The sequence below is a fragment of the Perca flavescens genome, chromosome 6 (genome assembly GCF_004354835.1).
Source record: "Perca flavescens isolate YP-PL-M2 chromosome 6, PFLA_1.0, whole genome shotgun sequence".
NCBI lineage: Eukaryota > Metazoa > Chordata > Actinopteri > Perciformes > Percidae > Perca > Perca flavescens.
Window position 1 is genome coordinate 20129684 of NC_041336.1, and position 25694 is coordinate 20155377.

General features: G+C 39.7%; 1 protein-coding gene across 2 annotated transcripts in view; it reads right to left on the reverse strand.

The window, feature by feature from the left end:
- The window catches only part of galnt1 (UDP-N-acetyl-alpha-D-galactosamine:polypeptide N-acetylgalactosaminyltransferase 1), a 53151-nt gene extending 27632 nt beyond the window's left edge, over window positions 1-25519 (reverse strand). Inside the window, exons 1-2 of one of the 2 annotated variants that reach the window (XM_028580743.1) lie at window positions 25163-25519; window positions 6330-6442 (exon numbers count right to left, since the gene is read on the reverse strand). The gene's annotated coding sequence lies outside the window, so the exon portion shown is untranslated. Of the gene's footprint in view, window positions 1-6329; window positions 6443-25158 lie in introns of both variants that reach the window. The other variant, XM_028580742.1, reaches the window with a different exon arrangement.
- Window positions 25520-25694: the final 175 nt, after the last annotated feature.

Genomic DNA, 25694 nt, shown 5'->3' on the forward strand with positions numbered 1-25694 from the left:
AACCTGTCATGCAAGCAAGACACTCCTCAGTGTGCTAGGATCTTTCAACCTGAGGCACACTTTTGATTTCTTTGACTGTGTGGAAATCTTATGTTCACATCACAGATGATGAACAAAGGCATTAAAACAGATTAAACTGTACCGTTACTGGGCGGAGATTGAGAATAATATATTTCTTTATAATTAAAAGTGATGTGTACAGATGGATTTTAAAGTTGATTGTTTTGTCAAAGTACTATTTCCAAGTTCAAAAATGAATTTAGTTTTATCGACTATATATTAAAAAAATTGATAATTTAAAATGTAAGGGATTCATATTAAACATAGTAAGAGTTTATAGAAAAAAAGTGTATATTGGTTGAAATACCATATTTTTCGTTTTATATTGGTAATGGCCTCAAAAACAAGTATTGTCGGACTAAGAGTGAGAACTAGAGAGACAGAAACAGAGTCAGTAAACAAAGTTTAAAAACTCACTCTAAATAAGGCAAAGAGTGAAGCAGGCAGAACTGCTCATGGTAGCATAAAAGTCCAAACTGAAATAGATTAACAATGCAAAGCTTGGCACAGGCGCAAAGTGGAATTAAACACTTCAATCTCCAATCACTCGGGTATTTTCGGCCAAAATCAATATACATTATTGTCACAGGGTGTTCCCCTGACAGTTGGAGAGTGCAGTTGCCTGGCTATGCAGTATCAGACAACCACAGACACAGCACATGTATACAATTAAACAAATTACAACAAACATAAGAACTCAGAAAACCACAGCATCATGCCTCTTGGTCTGTGTGACGTCAGTGTGCTGTAATTGCTCTTTTAACAACTCACAGCATACGGAGTGGAGGCTTTAATGACACTGATGGACAGAGTTGGAAAAAAAAGCATAATGCATCTATTTACACAATTAACACACCGTCACAGAATGTGTGCACACCCTGATCAAATCACAATACTTACAGTCTGAGCTGTTTGACCTGGCAGGTTTGTGTGTCTGGCCTCTGTTGTGTGTCAGCTGCTCTCAGCGCTGCTCTCCTACCGTTACTCTGGCATCACAGCAGGATTTCCCTGCCTACTAACCACTTCAATAGTCTACCTGGATTTTCTGAACATAAAAATGTGAAAATTGTAAAAGACATTATCAGTGATGTTGATAGGTTTTCACAGTAGTGAGTCCCCGGGACCAACAAGTGGTTATTTGAGTGGGTCCCAGGGAAATTGAGTGGGACGCCAATGAAATTTGTTTAGTTTTTTGTCAAATTTGTGTGTTAAACTCGTGTTTAATGGTCTATGGTTATAATTATAGTTATATTCATGTATGTTGAAAATGTATCTGCAAATTAAACCCCAAAATCCCAAATTTGAAAAATGTATTTACAAAACATTACACAAATGTCACATCTTGAGTTGAGAGCACCAAGACCATTTACCTTGTACCAAGTAAATCGAATGTGATGAGTGATCAGAAAATGAATTGAGTCCAATTATGTGAAATCACAAAACATAAAACTTGATTAAGACAAGAAAAAGTTGTCTGTAATTCAAGACTGTAGCACTTAATGATTACTTCCAAGTTTTGTGGCAGCAAGGGCATTTAGTCTCTCCCTCGCAAGATAGCTGTGCAGATGGTAAGAAAATGGTGACCAGTTGGTAGATTTACAGATTCATGGATTTGTTGTCAATATTTAGTTTACTGCATCTTTTCTGATTTTGCATCCGGAACACATGGCGTGTACCTGGCAACATCCCTGCATTACACTGTAAAAATTTTTTTTCTTGAATTGTTAGGTATGTACTGGGAAGCCTTTGATGAAAAAAAAAGAAAAAAAGACTTTCTGAACTGAAAAAGACTGAAAAAACACCACACATGATGTTTTTGCATCATTTTTGCATTTTTTCTCAAGAAATCATGTATCATTTACAAAATTGCTCAGTATTTTCCTAAGCACAAATATTTATTTGAAATGCTTTCCCCCATTCTTCCAGGCAGCTAACCTGGTTAATATTGGTTTCAACATAGTATGGAAGTCAACTTGCAGAGACTTGAAGCTCGATTGAGCTTGGTATTTCTTTACAGTAAATAGATCAAAAGGCCAAAGATATAAATGACACCCCAGGGAAACACAAAATAACCAAATATGAAAATTGCTAAAAAGGATAACGTGGTTTTGATGGTGAATTGAGGTGTTATGGGTCCTGAGCGTGGTCACAGATTATGCTGAAACAGCTGGAAAAAGTAAGTTAATTGTATAATCACAACTTAGAAAAAAGGAAAAATACATCAGAATTAAGTGAGGCTAAAGTTACCAATTTACCAAATTGAGGAAAGATTGATACATATATCATTAAATAGTGTATGTAAATGAAAATCGAAAAACAAATTGGCACCCATGTATCGTGAAAGAATTGAATCGGGACAAAAGCATATCGTCCCAGCCCTATTGCTAAGTATTTTCATGTTGATTTTGAGTGCTATGCATCCCAGCTAACCTGGAAAACATTTTAATCAGTAATTGAATACAGCGTGTCGTGGGAATACAACGTCTCTTGCAGTGGGGAGTCAAAGGCAGAGGGGTCGGGGCGTTCGCTAACATCAGCTTCTTGTCTCATCAGGGGTCTGATGAACAGTAAATTAATCAAAAGGCAGTGCCCATAACACTATTTTCCAATCTACTGTAGCCATCATACTCCACGGAACTCTCGCGTGCGCGGTTTTCATGGTCAATCAGCCGTTGAGGCTTTTGTCGCTATTTGTCACTCTGCCTGAGGAGAAACTGCAACACTCGCGCTGCTGTTTATTTGGTTGTGATTGACGTCCTGTCATTGTTCCAGTTGCTCACCCTCAAAGGGGAGAGAGAGCAGATGACTGTTTGCTTGAGTTCAATGGAGCAGACTGAACCTTTTTTTAACAGGTTGTTAAATGTACTTGCCCAACATGGTGTTTGCCATCGGGCAACCCTTATCGTTGAACCCTGCTCTTGAATGTGTCGTCTCCTCGTTCGGGCATTCCAAACAGTATCCAAAGACCATACTACAGTATTTGTTGTGTACACTTTCAAGAACATTCAACCCTATGTATCCACACACAAAACACAAATAACATGCCTCATTAGCACAGTCCAACAACCACAACTGCTGAAAGCATCTGCAATGCGTCAAAAACCCAAGAAAGACAGCTAATCACTAACTATGGATTTGGTTCATATTATCACATATTAATATCTTAGAAATACAGCTACAATATTAACAATAACTATACCAATTCTATCTGCAATGAACCTTTGGGAATTAAAGAACATCTACATCCAAATACATTTTAAAAAGTTACACAACACTTGTGTCACCACTGACCATTTAGATTTGACAGAAAAGGCTGCTCTATAAGTGAGTTAAAAAAAAAATCTGAAGAGCAGTGAGGATTCTGCTGAAAGAAGTACTCCCCAGCATAAAAACACATGTATACAGAATTCAGAGATGCATCAGCAAGTGCTGTTGGCATGAGTATACCAGCAGAATAACAGTGAGGATGGTCAGGTTATTAAGGGTGTAATAATGGGCAAGTTACTTCCAAAATGTAATACACTATAGATTACTAGTTACTTACATTTGAAAGTAATTAGTTATTTTACAATAATATTGTCTCTGAATTGTAATGCTTTACACTACTTCTGCGTTACATTCACCAAAATAACCGCAGGAGTATGACTTGGCAGGTAGGTTGTGAATTTCACCACGGGATCAACAAAGTCCAGTTTAATACATCATAATTTATTTATTCATAATATTTTATATTATTAATCTGAATCGGCAAAGTAACTAAAGTTATAAAAGAATAGTGAAGTAAAATGTACAACACTTGATTGAATTGTAGTGGAGTAGAAGTATAAAGTAGGGAAAAAAGAGAAAATACTTAATTAAAAGTAAACTACCTTACCGTTGCTTTGAAATATGGTATAGTTACTTTCCACCACCGATAAAATGTAATGCTAATGTGTAGTAAGCCTAAACGTTAATTCCCAACATTTTTATATCTGTCAGTTGCTCGGACACACTACTGTCCACGCTGACAGCTGACGTAGCGTTACCTGTTGGGACACAGATGTTGTCCGTCTCTGGCTCTGACCACGGGAACAGTGACGGGGAAGCACCTTGCTTCAACACAGCGTAACAACTCCTGGAAATAATGGGAGTATGTCCATCTCGCAAATATAGAATCAATCTACTTCCAGCAACAGGAAATAACGTTACTCTTTTACTCACTGATTTTTTTCTCTGGTGCCAAATGCCATTTCACGATGTTGGTGAATTCTTAAAAAAACAAAACCACTTAATTTCTGGGTTAAAATGCGTTGTAATTCACGTTACTTAGAATGTAACGTGTATGATATTACCAAATTGTATTAGTTATGCGTTATATTACTGCGTTACAGCAAAGAGCAACACATTACTGTAACTGTTTTACTTTTGTAACGCGTTACTTCCAACACTGGTAACATACGTGAATCTGGATCGATATATCGATTCAATCATCAATGAGCCAATATCATCAATGCAAAGTTAAAATATTGATACAGATCATCATCTTTAAGATTAGGTTTGGAAAACGTTTGGGTTTTTTCTGATACCGGTACTAAAACATAAAAAAAAATGGGGCCAGTGCCTAAACCGATGACGAATGACAGTCTGTGACATTAAAGAACGGATTGTTTATTGCAAAGGCCATGTGGTCAAATTTAAATAATTAACAATAACTTATCACAATAACTTATTTCACCAGCCAATTGTTGGTAAACAACAAAAAGAAGAACCACTAGATGGTGGAAGGGTACAATAACATTGAATGCACCATGAGCTTACGAGGTGCAATTGAATGCACCATTAAGTCATGTCAGGGTTATATCTCCGACAACTCTGACAGTGGCCATGGTGTCTCAAAGTGCAACTGGTCTACACTGTGTCTTCAGCTGCAGACTGTTGCACGCCCTGGTGTTGTATTCCTTTCGAGTGAAATACACCCACATGTTAGACCATTTAACTGTCAGCATTTTAACCATGTTTAAGCCAGCTAGTAGCCAACAGTAAGCTAATGTTACCCGCTCTGTAATGTTAACTAGTGTTGAGTGCAGTGATGCTTCTGTTGCCTGTAATGTCTGTTTCGGAGCAACAGAGTACAGCGCAGGCATTTAAGTGGCACCATAATGAGGCACTGAAATCTGCGTTGTTATATGGTCCGGTAGATACCAGTCGTTTAGGAATGGCACCAAGCTTTGGTACCCAACCCTATTTAAGATGTGCTTTTATTTTGAAATTCCCGCTTCATAATTATTATTATTTTTTTTTTAAAGTACAGTACAGGCCAAAAGTTTGGACACACCTTCTCATTCAATGTGTTTTCTTTATTTTCATGACTATTTACATTGTAGATTCTCACTGAAGGCATCAAAACTATGAATGAACACATATGGAATTATGTACTTAACAAAAAAGTGTGAAATAACTGAAAACATGTCTTATATTTTAGATTCCTCAAAGTAGCCACCCTTTGCTTTTTTTGATAACTCTGCAAACCCTTGGTGTTCTCTCAATGAGCTTCATGAGGTAGTCACCTGAAATGGTTTTCACTTCACAGGTGTGCTTTGTCAGGGTTAATTAGTGGAATTTTCCCCCTTATTAATAAAAAAGCAAAGGGTGGCTACTTTGAAGAATCTAAAATATAAGACATGTTTTCAGTTATTTCACACTTTTTTGTTAAGTACATAATTCCATATGTGTTCATTCATAGTTTTGATGCCTTCAGTGAGAATCTACAATGTAAATAGTCATGAAAATAAAAAGGAAACGCATTGAATGAGAAAGTGTGTCCAAACTTTTGGCCTGTACTGTATGTTTTCAATTTAAATGTCTGGAATAGCTCGATAATAATTCAAATTGTTGAATCATATTTTAGTTGCTTTTTGTAAGTTGATATATATGTGTTAAATGGGCATATGATAGTCTCATATTGATGGCAGGCCCCTGAATTGAATCAAAATCATATTTTATACAGATTTTGTGATATCAGAAAATACTGTATCGTTGTCCAAAGAATCAATATAATATTGTATCATAATAAAACTTGTGATTTACACCCCTACAGGTTATATTTGACTCTTGAATGATAAACTTCTGACATATCTGCTGTTTTATATTAATTGTCTTTTCAGTGTATTGTATGTATTTCTTTTCGTATTTTAGGCCTTGGTCAGTGCAAAAATGCAATGTGACATTTGGCTGAAGCTAATATGAGTCTTAAGTAACATGATGCTTCCCCATCATTCATATACTCATACCTGTCCAAGTGACTAAAGAGGTCTCTAGTCAGATGTGCAGGGTGCTCCACCAGCAGAAGGGGCGGAGCGTCAGAGATCCCACTTCCTCCTTCGCTGGTCACTCGATCATGCTCCTTGAACGAGAGAGAAACCAACACAGAATAAAAACCTTGTTTCGCTACAGATGTGAAAGAGCAACATGCATTTTAAGAAGTTATGCAACGATTCTTGTGTGCTCTTGAAACCAAGAGTCTAAGTCAAGAAATAATCCAAAGGAGTTTTGACTGTGGTCAAATGGTTACAAAAGAGAAAAAGTGTTCCGATCACACTTCAGGGGCACGAAAGCACAAAGCAACCACAGGAAGGCCTGAGAAAGGCTGTCACTTAATGGCCTCAAACATACTTCCTGGCTGCGCACGCAAAATAAAAACACTCATCTTTCTCACATAATCACACAGTCAGAGTCACAATGTCACCAGGCATTTTTCCAGTTGCACCAATCCTTCCCGGTGTTAGTGGAAATGCGTCATCTTTCAGTCAAACTCGTCTGAATAGCTGACTTTGGAAAGTTGTCAATCAGTTGCCAATTGTCAGCCTTCCTTCCACACCCACCCAAAGGTCAAACATAACCAAAGACACTCTGCCAGCCTTGGAGCTGGATAAAACAAGAGAAAGAGGGATGAAGGGGTAGAGAGATATTAGGATGGACAACTGACGGATTCTCAGAACTGCTCATTTCACTGGATTAATCTGCTATTTTAAAAAAATCCGCAGAGAATATAGATGAGAGTGAATATGACTGTGTGTGTGTGTGTGTGTGTGTGTGTGTGTGTGTGTGTGTGTGTGTGTGTGTGTCCTTCAATTTGGTCCTTGGCCTACTTTAAAGCCAAGTCATCATTCTGGTCTACTGAGACTCATATTGCCAGCCTGTGTGTGTGTGTATTAAGAGTTTGTATTACAAGAAGAACCATACCATAAATCTCTTCCTGCCAGCCCACACACTCCTGCGTTAATGAGTATGAGGAGGCTGTACTGCAGTGCAGGTATGCTTCAGTATGTGAAGGATCCTGGCCACCAGAGGTGTGTGTCTGTCTGCTCCTGGGTGAGTCATCATTCCTCCTGTCCTTCCTACTTTTCTCTCTCTTAGAATAATTACATTATAAAATGATAGACAGTGACCACTGAAGATATATTAAAGTTCATTTTACTCAAGAACCCAACGAGGAGGCCTTCTCCGCACTACAGAATAATAATGACCTAACGAAAAGCTCTCTACAGCTGCTTTTTATAATAACTGTAATAAATCATGATACACAGTAGATGTCGTCAATTGTTATCTGCTCGGAGTCGATGACGTCTCCCCTATCTGGTCTGGGAGGGCATGTATGCCCTCAGGAACACACCGAGATTTAGACTAGGACAAGCAATGGCTCCAGTTATCTTGTTTAGAGTATTCAGTATAATATTATTCTATGCAAATAGTTTAAAAATAACAAGGGGGAAAGTATGTAAATCAAAATTTCCCTAACACTCTCCCTCTCCCACATGTCACAAACCATCTCTTTTTTACCTCTCTCTTCATCTTGCATACACCTCCACAAAGTTTGAGTGGAATGAAACCCATCTGCACATTGGAAGCAGGACAAGCAAGAGCTTGTATAAATTGTAATACTCATCAGATTCCCCTGACAATCACAAAATAAACCTACAGAACACACACACACACACACACACACACACACACACACACACACACACACACACACACACACACACACACACACACACACACACACACACACACACACACACACACACACACACACACACACACAAGCGCAAATAGCAAGCAACCCATCTCTATCGCTGTCTGCAGAACAAACCGCTTCCTCTCCTCATTCTGCTGGTCTCATGCTGTTGTCATTGAGTGCTATACATGTACAGTATGTTGACAGTGTTGGGCAAGCTGCTTTCAAAACATTATAGATTACTAGTTACTGTCATTTGAGAGTAATTAGTTTTATTACAATATTAATGTCTCTGAATTGTAATTCTTTACACTACTTTTGTGTTAGGGCTGAACAATTAATTGCATTTGCAATTAAATCGTGATATGTTAAAATTAGATTCTCTGATTGCAAAGGCTGCAATTACACTCAAGTGACACGCGAGCGTAAAGCAGTCTGCAGAGGAAGCATCAACTTGCTCGTTTCTACATCACGGGGCAACACTACTGTATCCCCACTTAAATTAACACCACAAAGCCATGTACCAAAGCTGCATGGCTAAAAAGCCGATCACCAGTGTGTCAAGTGAGCGAAATACCACCCAACAGGGATCACTGACTTCAGAACAGAACGTGGAAATTAGTCGAGCAGTAACAGGGTGTACATGGCTGCACATTAGTTTGTCTAATGTTACGTTCATATTAATGTTTACACCAAGCTAAATTTGTCAGTGCTTTATGTTGTCATGGTAATTATTACATGTTTACAAGGCTGGACGTACAACAAATCAGTCACTGTGATTGAAGTATTTATAAATAAATAATATGTCATTCATACATCACCTAATTTCATCAATATTATAATATAAACGCCAGGCCTACAGGAAAGAACAATTTACAGTATGTTTAATCTATCTAATATTGTGTTGGTCATACTATACAATGATTTATTGTTTGTCTTAAATAATACAACAGATAAAGAGCTTAAAAATTAATAATCACATTTTAAATCGCAATTGCTATATTGGTTAAAAAAATAAATAAATCACAATTAGATTATTTTCCAAAATCATTCAGCCTTATTTTGCGTTACCTTTGAGTTACTTTCACCAAAATAACCGCAGAAGTATGACTTGGCAGGTGGCTTGTGAATTTCAGCACGGGATCAACAAAGTCTCATCTTTATCCATTTAATACAGCATAATTTATTTGTTCATAATATTTTGTATTATTAATCTGAATCTGCAAAGTAACTAAAGTATAAAATAAATTGTGAAGTAAAACATACAATACTTTAATAAAAGACAGAAAATTGTAGTGGAGTAGAAGTACAAAGTAGGAGAAAATAAAAATACTCAATTAAAAATGCAATTGTATTTAAGCATGGTATAGTTAAATGTTAATTCCCGACATCTGTCAGTTGCTCGGACACACTACTGTCCGCGCTGACAACTGACGTACCGTTACCTGTTTGGAGACAGATGTTGTCCGTTTCTGACCATGGGAACAGGACAGCACCTCGCTCCAACGCAGTGTAATAACTCCTCAAAATAATGGGAGTATGTTCTTCTCCCAAATATAGACTCAATCTACTTCCAGCAACAGGAAATAACGTTACTCTTTTAATCACAGAATATATTTTGTGTGGGAACTAGCGTTACTGAGATTGTAAGGGGTATAATATTACCAAAATGTTATTAGTAACGCGTTATATTACTGCGTTAGAGCAAAAAGCAATACATTACTGTAATTGCGTTACTTTGGTAGACGAGTTACTCCCAACACTGTATGCTGAGGAGGAAAAAGACCAAGAGATCAACCAAAACGTGCAAGAATGAAACTGGGGATGTTAATGATTAGACGTTGAAACATACACATTTTCAACTGATTAATACCATCGGTAAAACCGTTAAAAACAATATTATTAAAAAAAGATTTTTTTTGCATTGTGAAAGAAGAATAGCCTACACAATTTATCTCTAAACTGTTTGTTAACTTGCTAGTGCAAACTTTGCACGCGGTTCCAGGAAAGTGGCTGCATGTGGCTTATCGGTCAGAAACAAAAATAAAACACACTGAGCCAGAGAATGAGGAAATAAACCTTTGTTTGACAATAATGTACTTCATTATTGTCATCCAAATTTGAATTAGACAATTTGAATGACAAAGAGGTCTGTGTATTGGGCTGTTCTCCAGCAGTGCAGCAACGTCGGGAGGCCTTCCAACATATACAGCTACCTCAGCTTTTCCTCCACCTGGGTATTAACTAGGGATTAGACAGATTATGGGGCCATTTTTTTGGCAGTTTGCAGATTATGTATCAGCATTTTATCTGCCTGATAACCGATAAAGTTAATTAATTAAATAGTGCTGTACTTTGGCTCCGCTACAGCTCTGTGTCTGTGCTTCTGCTTCCCTCACCACTGAGTCTGAGTTAATGTCCCACCCACAATAATATCTGACTGTTTGTTCACTTTTACTGTGTTATGCTGAATGTTTCACTGTAAATGCATATCGGTTCCAAATATTGGTTATCGGTTTCACTAACTACTAATAATTGGTATCGGTCTTGAAGAACCAGTATCGGTCGGTCCCTAGTATTAACTGTTCTCTTATTAAATGCTCAGTCCTTTAAAAACACAAAAAGTAGCTGTTAGGCCTACAGATACTGCCGCTGTAAGACAGACCTGATTTCATACACTTTGTACATCAAGATGTCTTGCCTCAGTGGTTAGGCAAACAGATGGATGCTTAGTCAGATGTGTAATGCAGAGCAAATGAGCAGAGATGGACCTGTCCAAACAGTGAGCTGTGCCAGTGGAACATGACATTATTAAAGCCAACACTGACTGCACAACACAAGCATCCAGAGAGCACAGCCAGACATATACGGTGTGTCCACTTTGTTTCAGGTTAAGAGGCTTGGTGTTGTTGGAAAGGCCCAGTACCTTAGTCTCAAAGTTCTAATATAAAAACATCAGTCTGTCCTATGACCTGATCACCCTTTCCACTATAGCATTTGTCCCTTCTGTCCCCAAACTCCCATTCTCTGTAGGAATACACTGATAAAATCTGTTGGACTCAGTGCCAGTACAGACCTTATTAAGCGGATCAAGTATCGACCAGATGTGAGCAATCCACATTTTCTGCATTGAGCTTGTTTTTATGCGTTTAGCCTCGTTCAGCTGTGACCAGCTGAGAACCAACACTGAGAATGCAGCATGGCAGTCAAATGGCTGGGTCCTCATCATCCCACCCTACTCTTGCCTTGTCTTGTCCTACTGAACACTCCCGATTAGTAATCTACAAAGTCTTTTCTCCCACGCACGCCTCTTTCCATTCAGTTTGAGTCGACGTAATTCCTGTTGTAAATCCAAAAGACCAGTGACTGAGGCACACTAACAAATGCAGAGGTGAGGAGGAGCTCATGGGTGGACTAATGATGAAATCTTTGTTAGCAAGCACACGTTCAACAAGCAGAAATTGCTTAATACACACGTCATGTGGTTTATGCAAATATGCACCCACACAACATACTGCAAGCTAAAGTTGTCATGCTAAAACTTGAGGCCTCTGAGACTTCAAAGCAGGACTGGAGCCAAACAAGGTTGAGAAGCTCTGAAACGACCTTTGTTCTGGACAATTGAGAAGGTAGTGTGGGCTGAGCTAAAACTAACAGACAGTCAAATCAGTCCTTCACAATTCCCCAGGCTCAGCGTGAACACACTCTGACCAACCAGCCACGGCGAAGCACTAAACCTAATTGTTTCGCTCTCTCTCTAAAGACTGCCAGAGAAAGACACAGAGGACAGAAGAGAAACTTGGTAAGACAGGAAAAAGATTTCTTAAGACTGTGTGATAGCTTGCTATGAGCATGAAGTGTGTGTGTGTGTTTGGTTCCCTGCCAGGGTTTCTACATGTTATGTGACTCCGTTTGTAGCGTATGTTGTAACAGAGGGAGTCCAAAGATGACATCTTTGGTCTTAGCAACAACAAACAGTGCTGTGCAAATCCTGTGCAAACTGCACTGCTTTCAGCCCTCCCTTCGACCCCCTGCTCTGTCAAACACCCCATGTCTCCAGTGGTGTGGGAAAGGAAGGCCTTAAGGGGCCTGCAGCACCTCATGCTAAATAGGGACAAGAGGAAAGGCAACAAAAGATGACAACAACAGTTTCACAGGCAACTGTAGCTGTAGCTCACCATTTCTGACAGCTTTCCAGGGGAAGCCCAGAGAGGAAAACAGGAATGCCAGGAATAGAGCAAGGAGAACATACTGTAGGTAAGAAGCAGCTGGTTCAACCTCCTTGGACCCTTTACTATGTCACCCCTTTCCTGAAAGAAACTTCTCACACAACAGCCTGTTTTGCTTTCCATAATAAGGACATGCTGTGGGAGCTGGGGGCCTGTCCTTTTCTAGATATACTTACTTATACTTATGCAGAGTGAGGCCGGGTAGGTAGAGGAAGAAAGAGAGACCAAGGGACGAATAGAAAAGGATAGATAAAAGGAGAGAATCACAGAGAGAAAGATAGAGATCTGCTTCCTGTTTACAGAGCCAGAACTTTCCCATCTATCTCGGTGTGTCTTTGTAACATCTGGAGGCTTCTGATTGGTTCTTGGTTCTTGGTTCTCCCTGATGTCCCTGCTCTGGCCAGCAGCCCTGTTAACAAGATCAAGCTTAAGAGCGTGCATGCCCCCAGCTGCGGGCTGAAACGCTCCCGGCAACATTCCCAATCCAGGACAGACTTCCTAGCAATTCTACACAGCATGCAATCTCCTCCTCTCCTGGTGGCAAAATGTGAGATTAACACAATATCCTTACAACAGAAGCAGTTTTTTTAGCTGCATACACAGCAAGAACATTAAACTTTATTTTCCATGTAGCACTTCACAAAAAGCAAAGTGCGTTTAATGTAATGCAACTTCAGTATGTCCAAAATTAGGATGACATGATACATGTGCAGCAGACATCTGGAGACCCAATATAATAGAACTGGCATACAGAGTGTGCCGAGTCACTCCCAAGTGTTACATACACAATAGCTACGTCATCAGCACCTTCAACAAAAAGCAAATATGTTGTTCTTTCACAGGAGAGAATTACATTTCACTGTTCAAAACAGTTCTGTCTGTCATTGGCAGTCAGTGCCATCATTTACACGCTCCGTCCTCATTAATCCTGCTATTTAACACTACTGGGCCACTTTTTGATCTATGAGACTGTATGTCAAAAAATGGACACTAAATAGCCTATAGTATTGGCTGTAGCAAAATACACAATCAATCACTGGACAAAGTTCTAAATATAGCCTACACATACAACTCCACATATGCACACGAACTAGAACTGAAATTAATCAAATAATCGATGCATCTAATCATGGACATGGACGATGCTGCATCGATAATCGGCCGGCTCATAATCGATTATTTCGGTTTACAATTTAATGTATGCCTAACAACATTTCTGTTTACATATTCTGTTATGTTTTGCACATTCAGGAAGTGCAATGTGCTCAGTGCTGTAGTTTTATGTATACAGTTTATTTAGTATTAGAGCACTGCAGAATGTTTGGTTTTTGAAGCTTGAAAAGCTATGAATAAAAAAAAATCCTACATGGCTTTAATAGAAAAATGTATTTGACGCATCGTGATGCATCGAGATATCGAATTGCTGACATAATAATCATAATCGAATTGGGAGATCAGTGAAGATTCACACCTCTAACACGAACGCACACCTAACCTATCAACATTTCATTTAAGCAGCTCCATCATGAGGTGAATAGCCCCTACCCACGCACGCACGCACGCACGCACGCACGCACGCACGCACCTAGTTACACTACATAACCTTCAATAAGCTTTCATTGTTCCAAAACATTCAGCAATAACTTTGAGTTTATGACTGCAGGTGAAATCCACTATGACTAATCTGGCAATCCCTTTTCCAATCTTAGTATATTAAGTAACAGATTTGAATCTCTATTGCGATCACTATGCCCCTGTCGATACTATTCTAATAAGGCTAGCTGCACACATACTTTTTGATATGTTTGAACACATCTATCTAAGCACACAGGAAAAAAAGGCTAAATTAAATAAATTACTAAATCATAAGCGCAGGTTGGCCTGCATTTTTGTGAAACATGTTTTTACCCAGACTAGTCCCCCTACAGTAAGTACAGAGGCACTATCCTGCTGCTGTCCCTCGCCGCAGAGCTGCAGCCACACTGACCCACATCCCAGCCCCTGGCAGATTATCACACACACACACACACACACACACACACACACACACACACACACACACACACACACACACACACACACACACACACACACACACACACACACACACACACACACACACACACACACACACACACACACACACACACACACACACCTCGTAGAAATGCAATTTCTAATGGCTTAGAATACCCGCCCACGCGCACACACTCAGAAAAACAATGAGCCTGTTGTTCTGCAGTCCATCAGCTAGGAGTAACTACTGATATGGCTATCAGTGTGACCAGGCCAGAACAACTCTACTCAAAGAGTCCAAAGACACACAAACACACAGACCCACACACATGCAAACAGACACTCAAGAGTAGTGGCCTGGTAGGAGATAAGAGGTAGAGATGGATGGTTGTGTGTATGCGGGCCCAGAGGGGAGTGCTGTACCTTAATCAGAGTGAGCCCGGGGCTGTCACACAACTAGTACAGAGCCCAGAGCTGCCACAGCAGGGGTCTGTCCTTTCTGCCCTCCTCTAGTTCTCTTATTTTCTCTATATCCAAAAGTTACAGATACTTTTCTCTTTGGGACACATATTTTGCCTACGGTTATGTTTGCAACATTGAATGATCTAAACAACCTTGAGAGTCCAGCTTTGACAGTGTAGTCACACTTCAGATTTCTTCTTTTTGTGAAAAAGAATGTGTTTGGGTTTACAGTCCCAAATTAAAGGGCAACCCTGAACAAGTACACAAAGCTACATGAACTCACTCACTGCTAATCTACAGAACAAGAGTTTCAGTAGGGTGAGATCAAATTCAAACTGATTTGTGAGCCAGTAACTTTAGTCAAAACACAGTTGATTTGGTTTTAGTTTTCACCACTATTTACCTTCACTGGTTTTAAGAAAGATGAATAGTTTTCATCCCACTCCCACGTTGCGCATGTTAAAAGGCAAAAGTAACTTATCAACACTATTTTAATTCCATTTAAACCCAACCTACTGTGCTGCATTAAATGTTTTTGTTAAAGAAAAAAAAAAGAAACTCTTATTTACAATGCCGGCCAGATTTCTGAACGAGAAAACAGACAGTTTTGAGTGAAGTGACAAAAATACACATAATTTTTAAGCATGTTTGTTGCCTTGTGTTTCTACTCTACTTCTTACTACATCATGATGAAGTAATTTTCCTGGAAGATCAACTGAGAAACTGTTTAGGGATAAAATAACCACACATGCATGTCTGGTTTTGGCTAATAAAGCAAATTAAGTAACTGACAAATCAAAGTAATACATCACATTGATTCAAAAATCATATAAAAGTTGTCTTTCTTTGCTGTGCATTGCTTTTAGTAGTAAGGCCTCCATTTAAAAGCACTGTGAGCAAAGACCACTTAACAACTGTCATCCAGGTACAAACAGGGTTCTCTTCTTTAGGATGAAAGCAGTGAAAATGGAGTGGTAAATCTCTATAAATCCTCTCTGGGCTTTCTTGATTAAACAGCTCTGTGGATACGGTTGGCTCAGTGACTCAGTGTTCAGCAGTGGCCACAGCAAGAAGGTCCTGCGTTTGAACCCTGGGCTGACTGGTGGTGACAGGCATGCTACAGCAGGTAGTACTATTGTCCTTGACCAAGGCACTGGCTTTAGAACTGGAGTTCATCCCACGTGCAACTGTACTGTGGCTGCCTTCCACTGAAAATACCCTCTTTAATTTACAGCATAAAGTACACTTCTTTTTGAGATTTAAATTTCCATGACATCATTCAAGCCTTACAAAACAAACAGGCGTACCCGCTGGATGGAGAAGCCAACATATACACTCACAAACAAACAATGTCAAACACATTGAGAAGGCACACAAACAATCATTCCAGGCTGGAGTGAGGAGAGACATGTGTGTAAGTATGTGTCACACAACCGTTTCTCCCCGAGTCAGCAGAATTTGGAAATATTCCACTTCCTCCTATGGCGGGTGTGAGGGGGGGATGGGCAAGGAGCAGGCCTTGTCGCCAAGAAAATTAGGTCTTTTCCTGTCGGGTCATATCTCAAGAGTAAAACAGATGCTGTGTGCAACATACGGACGCATGAACAGCATACTCTTAAAACGAGGGGAATTATTGGAGCTAAGCTAAACCCAGTGCTAAACCCAGTGTATAAGAGTTGTGGTGGCAAATTTTATTTTAACCAATATTGATTAAGGATTTTAACCATTTGCTTAAAGATTGGTTAAAACCGCCATAGAATGCTGTTCCTTCCTCTTAGACTCTTAAAGACTAGAGAGGGACAGCTGCAGCCATGAACTCTTAGCCTAGAAGCTTTATTTTGGAGAGACACTAGCCTCTCATTTGTTTAACTTTTTAGCAGACAAAGTCGAGAAGGCCACAAAACCATTTCTCCTTCTGCCTGCTGAGATAAACTGTTGTTTAGGCTAATATCGAGAACAGAGAGCAGAGGGGAAGGTGAGGATGGTTTGACTTTTCATGATGTCCTCTTTTCAACTATGGCCAGGCTAAAAGATAAAGTGAGAGGGGTGGCTTAAGAGAGGTTTTGACTATATGATGATGTGATGTTTAGATTTTAGTTTAGAAATGCTCATTCAGTTGTACTGCGTGTACCTGTGAATCTGTATTCTCATATTTTGCAAAATATAATAAATGCTCAAAGACAAGATTTTGGTTTAATTCTCAAACAGTCTTTATTCGTATTCATTTTTATCATTGATATTTACTAAACTCTGCTGCTGCATCACAGAGTTACTCAATGCTACAAGGCTGAACTGTCCTGAGTCTTTATTATTTCACTCTGTTCAGGTGTGCATGTACATCTTAAAGCTTTGTACTATCCAAGCACAGGATCTGTTTATGAAGTCAACCAAGTACTCAAGTCAAAGCCACCTGCGCTTGCAACAAGTCAATTGCAATTGCAAATCCAATTGGATTTCGTTCAAGCTCACAAAGTTGCATTGAAAGGTATAAAAGAAAAATAGGATTGGATATTATACTAATGACGCAAACAAAAGTAGGGTTCAACATTGACATGCATGTCCTGTATACACATTGAAAATCTATTTAGTCTTTTCTAACATAGCCCAGCCTGCATTCTACTCACCCACTCTCATATTCATGTGCCAAAAACTAACTAACTTTTTTTTCACATTGTCCCCAGCCACAGTATTCCAGCCGACGCTCATCTTTTTGATTTGTGTAGTTAACTGATCTACGCCATCGGGATAAGCAATTCCTTGCTGATCACAGATTGGGTTTTGATCTGCAGTAACAGATTTTTTTGGCCACTTGGGGGAAAGCTGTGAACACAAAATTGACATATTACTTTTAAATGTATATTTCTAGTCATGTTTCTGGTAGTGTCACGTAACCAGGCCTGTGATGGTCTGGCTACACTGCTTATCATTCAGGGATCAGAAGAAGAAAAAAAAAAACTCTCGCTCGTTTGCATTTCTTTAAACCAATCACAATCGTCTTGTGTGGTGCTAAGCTCCGGATTCACGGACAGTGCTGTTGAAAAATAGAAAGCGAAAACAGCGGAAGGGGAGGAGAATGCCTGACATGTTGATTCTTTTCCACAGAATCAATATTTTTTATTTTATTGTTTTTACCAATGATTGACCTAAATATTTTTTTTTTTATACGGTAACGCCAACGCCGACTACATTATATCAGAGCGAAAGCAGAATATGTACTTCTTTTCAAATGAAATAAATGTTAGACTGACTGACGTGATGTGCATTATTTTTTAGAAAACAATTAGTTAGAAACGTCTCACGATATATTGTCTCTAGAAGTGTATTATTCAACTTTTGTTTTTGTTAAAGAAGGAAAAGAAAATCACAATACTCAATACTATTGAATCGCAGTGCTTCTAGAATCGCAATAAATGAAAATCGCAATACAAATCGAATCAGCACCCATGTATCGCAAAAGAATTGAATCGGCACAAAAGCATATTGTCCCAGCCCTATAAGCCAGACTATGTTTTAGGCCCCCCTGGTGAATCTAAAGCTGCTTACACATAGCCGACGGCCAACCGTTGACAGAAAAGCCAGTCGAAATGATCAGTCTCCCCATGTTGGTCCACAAAGTGCCACAAAACACACCAAAAAGACGAGACGAGACGTAATATATCTCTATAACAGCAGGCAGCGCTACTCTGTATTGTTGCCCAAGAAATGAAAACCGGCACCTGATTGGACGAACGTGTCACATGGGTTTGTTTTCTCCGGAAATTCAAAGCCAGAATACGATCTCATATTGTACTAAAATAGTTCACTGAAACATGTCTTTGAGAACATTTTAAGCAAGAAATAGGCCATGCAGTTGATGAATCTGTCTTCATTTCAGCTCAACAAAGGTCAGTTTAAAAGATTTTCATCAGATTTTGAGAGACTCTAGTCACCTCATTCCGCTCGCCATTTCCGGGTGAGTCCCGACTGCCCTGCCGGCGAGTGAACATGTCAAGTCGGCCAAAATGAACGCCGACAGCCCCACAGACTGACGACGGCACGGGACACACCGAACAGATTCGAGTCACTGACCTCGCCACACCGTCCGACGGCTGATAATCTCCTTGGTGTGTCAGCACCTTTAGTCCAATATTCATACACTGTAAAATATTACAGACACATTTAGTTATGTCCACTTATTTCTTATTTTTAACTGAACGAGCTTATACAAGTTTTGGATTTTGAACTCAACTTTATGAGTTTTTGAAAGTTAAACTTCCATTTATTCACTGTGTTGATTGAACTTGGGAATGTAAGTTATCAGTTGAAAAAAAAGCGTGTGTGTGTGTTACAACAAAAAAGAGCTGCCTTTCGAGTTGAAAATAACATTTTATTCTTCCACGGCAAAGTTAAAGCATGGACACAATAAATTAATTATACACTGCCGATAAGTGATATAGCCTATTCAAATTTCTACTAAAATATAACGTGTCGTGGCAAACAAGAAAGCACTGGTGCCCGGTGGAGGGAGTACATACAAAACATGGGGCGGCCCCACCCAAGCACCCACGCTATCTCCGCTATAAATGTCGTTATGTCGTTTTAACTTGAAACTGTGAGTTGAAATAAAGCAGAAAAGTATGTCTGTTATACTAGGCAAGGAAGGTTTCTTGCATTATTAAAGAAAATAAATTATTTGTTTTAACTTAAAGTATGAAGTTAAAGCAAGTAATACAAAGTTAAATCAACTAAAAGAACAACTTTAACAAAACTAGAACACTGTAGTTACAGCAACATCATTAACTTTAATTTCTAAGTTGAAACAAAGGCAGTCTTCAAGCTGAGTGAACTTTGATTTTCAAGGCAGCAGGTGAACTTTCATTTCCAAGTTAACATGAAATTTATTACAGTGTACTCCTTTTAGCTAGTCTTTAATTTTTTGGGTTATTTGGTTCCGGGCAGGTAGTGTAGTCAGATTTTAGAGCGGTTTGAGAATAATGTATGAACCAGAAAAACAGTAGCATCTGATAAAAGCAAAACAATAAGATGAAGGAAGTGATAAAACTCTGTAGAGCTGAAGGGAACTGCATTTGCGTCATCTGATTATTCTCTATGGGTTCATCACTAAGAGCAAGCCATTTCACCTTACACATTTAAGGTGTACGCCATTTAATCCAATTGTATGTTAAAAATACTTCTTGTAGCCACTTTAAACAGTAATACAAAAAGCTCCTATATAGGATATCCTGCAAATTCTTTGCCTCATGTGTGTTAATCATTCTACATGCTTATAACATTTCTACCCTGTTCTCAATGACAACAAGAAGCATGTCACATTTTCTTGCGAGGAATTCGTCATTAATTTGCTGGAATGCGGATCACTTACAAGTTGAGACTCGCTTCTTCAAAATATTTATGTATTCTAATCCACAATCATGCATCAGAGATTTGAGTTCTTTCCAGAAAGCTATTTATTGTGAGTGGTCAATACTGTGGAGGAAGAGGCCGTGTAAATAATACCACTTGGAACCCTGCCCATTTTCACACATAAGCACACCTGGCCAGCAGCGGCAGAAAGTGGGCACAGACTATGCCTAAAAGACATCGTCAATGTTAGAAAAGTGCTTTCCGACGCTATCCAACAAACTTCATTTGGCGCAGCAGCTTTATTTGTATTGGATGGAAGTTAAGTATGATCTGTGCCATTATTGTGCATATATAATGCAGGCAGCATGCAGCTGTATACTTATTACTTCATGATGTCACCTCAATTCAACAATGCAGGGGCATAGGCAAGCAAACTGAGAACAGAAATAGATTACTAATTCCTTGTCAGAGGAGAACCAATGCAGAAAACATAAGACTGCATCTAGGAGATGAAATAAACCTCTGCTGAATACTGGGCTAAATCCTATTTTCTTATCATTATGCCAGCAGAAACACTGTGTCCATCCAGCTGAGACACAGCTGAGTGTGACAGGCTCGGAATCATCTGTAGAGGCCCAATATGCAGTCGAAACATACTGCGCAATAGCTTAGGCTTACTGCTCTTTTTGCCTGCACAGCTTTACAGTATTTCCAGCAAAGCTGTTTATAAGGAGTCAAAGTACAGTGAACAAGGCGGGGGCATGTTATCTCAATGGATGAGAACAGCAAAGATCAATCTGTGTATAAACACACACACCAACAATAAATACCAACAAACAGTACATAAACCTATACTGAACACACATGCACACAACTAAGGTTCACGTGTTTTGTGATGGTCTTTAGTTGGTTCCAGCCTGAGAGGGAGCAGGGAGCTGGCAAGACTCCCTGGTGGCACTGGCTGACCCACTTCTGTGCAACTCTATCCCTAATGTGACCCGCTGCAAAGCCAGAGGACACACACGCACAGGCAAACACGTGCACACATGCGCACGCACGCACGCACGCACACACACACACACACAATTGTAATTGCCTGCCTACAAACCCAAGAGGACTGAGAGGCAAAAGTACTAAATGCTGATCTCTCTCTCTCTCTCTCTCGCTCTCTCTCTCCTCACTTTGTCTGAAGATCAACCATTTAGGTCTCTGCTATCTGATCCAGCTGAACTAGCTATCAACATCCGGAGTGAGTTTCTGGAAGGTCTACACTAAATCTAGGCTGCCAGTTCTGTGTAAAAAAGTCAAATCTAATCTTACCAAAGGCAGGATAAACAGGTAGTACATCCACGTTCACTTTTTCAATTACAATATGAATTGGTCCAACGAATATAAAGCAATCACAGCACCTTTCTTGCATGTCATCCCCTATCTTTCTATTCCCACGGTTTCTCCTCTCCTCTCCTCTCTAATAAAGGCTAATAAACACCCTCAAATGTCAAGGTACACATAGAAGAGGTAATATCTGTCAGAAGCAAATAGGATTTTTGTACTGCCACATTGCTAAAAACCAATGATGCAAAGTGTAGAGATAAGTCTGTCTGATGAGTGCTGTGATCAGACAACATTATTAAAAACAAAACCCTGTAAACAAACCCCAGTCAGTAATAAGATGTCTTACTGACAGCTGATGTTTGTGCGATGTTTTCTTGCGAGAGGAGGATTTATTAAAAAGACAACTTTGAAGTAAACAAATCTTTTTTTTCATCGGCTAGAACAGATAACAGACGAAGTGTCGCTACGCTTGCTCTAGTCTCTCTATGACAATAGTTATCCATATTAATACATTTAAATTGAATTTCTATGTCACAGCTTCTCAAGTCTGGGACGCACAGTAGGATGGTGCTTGATTATGGGAAAAAAATCATAATCACAATTATTTTGGTGAATATTGTAATCACAATTACTCATTGACTTTTGGAAAGATGTTGCATTTATTGAACTTAAAAAAACAGTGAAACAGTTAAATCAACACTGAAAACACCTTGAACTGTGAAATTTCCCTTAATACATTTCCCATTGAACTTTTTAACCTTCACCTTCAGAACACAAGACAAAATAAGAGTTTACTGGCAAAATGTAATGTGCAAAAAACTCTTTTTTACCGATCACATTGTTTTTGTGATCGTTAAGAGGTAAAATTGATCACAATCAAAATTCAATTTATTTGTTATTATTATTTATTATCCAGTTTGACAGCCAGTCATAATGAAAAAATAAGATAAACTACTTTAAACTAGATTTTATTTCGGGCTAAATAACGTGGTAATGGATCGGTGCATACACTAGCATTATAACTCGCCGATACCGATACCAGCAGGTTGAAGATTATCAGACAGCCAAAACAAGAGAACAAAAAGTGGAACTACAATAAATTAAGCTCACAGATATTTTCTGTGCTTTGCAGCTCAAAATACTAGCCACTCAGACGTAATGTCAAGTCTCTGTGGCTGTGCGTGCAGGCAGAGAATTGATGTTTTCTTTTTATGTAAGCAATGACAACGTAACAAAGCAGGGTGACCTAAGTTTTGGGGGACAGGCAGGCTGGTATGAGCTCCTCTTGCATGTTGTGTGCTGAAAGTGTGTACATGCATGTGTGTGTGTGTATGTGTGTGTTTGTGTGTCTGATCCGGCCATAGTCTGGAAGGAGGAACAATGGCATTCCTGTGTTCTGAGCTCCAGGTGGCTGTGGAAACCCAATCCCAAACCAAGCCTTGCTGGCACACAGAGTGTCGGGAACGCCGAATGCTGCTGCCTCCCTCCGGAGACATGGGCCAGAATAGAGCTATTGTTCCAGACCAGCTCGGAGCAATAAAAGCACCATAGCCACACTCTATGACAGGCACGTAAACTCACAAATACCAATACACACAAACAAAGTGGATAGCAGAGATTTTCACTTTAACATCTTGCACTTTCAATTTAATACTATGAGCAGTAAAATCCAGGAAAAAACTAAGGACTACAAATTTCGGACCATAATTTCAAACAGAAAAATGTAAAACAACTCAGTTGCATTTGTTCACCCGCTTTATAATTGGGAGTTTTGTACATATTAAACTAATTAAATTCTAAAGCATACTAATATCATAATTATTACCACCTGTATTACCATTACACAGTGGAAACACACACAACCTTATAGTTAACATGTACCCTCTAAATGAGCTAAAACCACAATGACGTACCTACACAGATTTGTATCCTTATACATGTTGAGGGCCCTTGTGATGTCATTTTTTTCTTAGACAAAGAACCTAATTTTATCGCAATCCAAATACTCGCCTCTAACTGAATCTATGTCCCAAAGATTGGCCAAATGTTCCCAATTTGCATGACTCTCAAATCCGCCTTATAAAGTATAGGAGAGTAGGACACATACAGAAAGCAGGCACATCTGCTGAGGCTTCAACACAGTCAACACACACACAGGGCAGGAAACGCATCATGCCGACTCCATGGCCTTGAAATGAGGAACATGATTCATTTCCTTTCAATGCTGGACAGTCATGCCTTAACACAGGGCTGAGTTCAGATATACAGCTCGGAGGCAAGGCCCTGAACATGACACACACGGCCTACAACTCAAATCAGGAAAAAATCCTGTGCCGACAACTTGCATTTACATGTACTATATACAATTCAAGGCAACAAACACTATATTTGACAATTTTGACGTACATGGTCAAGTCAGTGCTTCTTTTATGTAGTTTAGCTGTATCACACAGATATTCCTGTTCAAAACATGATCAAAGCAATCAGCTCATGTTCAGGCACCATGGGACTACAGGTAGCACAAGGCTACAGCAGATTCCCTCCAGCTACACAGCATATAATCTTGCTGCACACATACAGGCAATGGCACACACATACTGTGGATAAATAATACATGCTCCTCTTTTCCTTCCATTTAAGGAACATGACAGATTAATTTAATTGGTTCCCTGTCAATCCTAGCTTCATCTGCGCCGCAACTGCAGACTCTTACAGGATTGATAGTGAATCCATTTTCTTATCTCTTGAGATAATTACAGCATTGTTAATACATGCTCACTCATGCATGCTCATTCTCTCCTCTTTCATTCATTCAATGAGTCTCTCTTTTAAACACAACAGGCTCCACATGCTTCAACCGAACCCAATAAAAAGGTCTCTCAGTGATTGAATTACATGAAATGTGATTAACCTCTGTTCAACAGAGGAGGGCCCTCAAAATATGCAGCCCGACAAGGAAGGGAAGCGGTTCAATCTGGCCACTAGTTATTTTCCTCCTATATGTATCAGCCTAAGCTAAATCATCTGACCTCTATCAGGACACAAGAGACACAGCAAGCACCACGCAGGGGTTAAATTCCGGGTGCACAGCTCATCTTTCCAGGTTGTGATGCAACACTGAAGATCAGAAATGTTCAGAGATAAATGAGGAAATGTCTACCAGGAAGAGTACATATACAGTCCATATAGTAACCATTATGCTCAACTTTAAACACGGGATGCTTTTTAATCTTTTTGTATGGGTATTATTAATGGGCGTTAAAGCAGGCTATCTGTCCAGTCATTTGAATAGACCGTTAGGAAAACTCGCTGCAGTCAAATGCGGCAAGTGTGAGATAACATTAACCTGGCAGTGGCCCATTCACGACAACTCGACAGTCAAGAGTAAACGCTAACATAAGATGGCAAAAAAGTATTTATGAGCATCGATATTATCGACTAACCAGGCATTCTTTCATTTAGCATACTTCAGGCTTGTTGAGGAACAGCCATTGTCGGCTAATTAGCTGCGAAGTAAAGTATAAATGTGTGTTTAACGGTGAGTCGCATCACATCCCCGTTGCTTGGCTGCTTCTGTCAACAAGAACCACTGCCATAGCGCCAGTCTGCTACTAGATAACGTTAGTGGCTCATAGCCCAGAAACAAGCCTGCGTTGACAGTGTGGCTGGGAAAAAACAAGTACGATGCAATGTTTTTCACATATATTGTTCGCTTACCTACAGTGGCAGGGCACCTCAATCCACCGCTGTGGCGCAAGAGACCGCAGGCTAGCTACGAGGCAGAAAACTGACGCCGATACGGTACAAAGTATCACAGCTAAGTTAGCGGGCTAGCTAGCTTAGCGAGCTAACGATGGGGGGAGTGTGGTCCTCTCCGTGTCGTCGAGACAAACCTCAAAAACCAAGCCGGGGATGAGGCGTTCCTCGCGTTGAATGCGGATACAAGAGCACCGTCCAGTGTCAAAAGGTGGTATAAGAGGAGACATCAATTTAAAAAGACCATGAATGTGATTGTGGTTCATCTGGGAGTAACGCTATGCAGTGGGGTCTCTCTCTCACTCTCTCTCTCTCTCTCTCTCTCTCTCTCTCTCTCTCTCTCTCTCTCTCTCTCTCTCTCTCTCTCTCTCTCTCTCTCTCTCCGGGCGGACGCGCTGCCTCTGCCTGGCCTGAGTCTGCCTGACTGAGAGAAGATCCGCTGCTGATGTGCGGAGCAAACAGAGGCAGCAGCATCAGTGCTCATCCCTCCCTATACT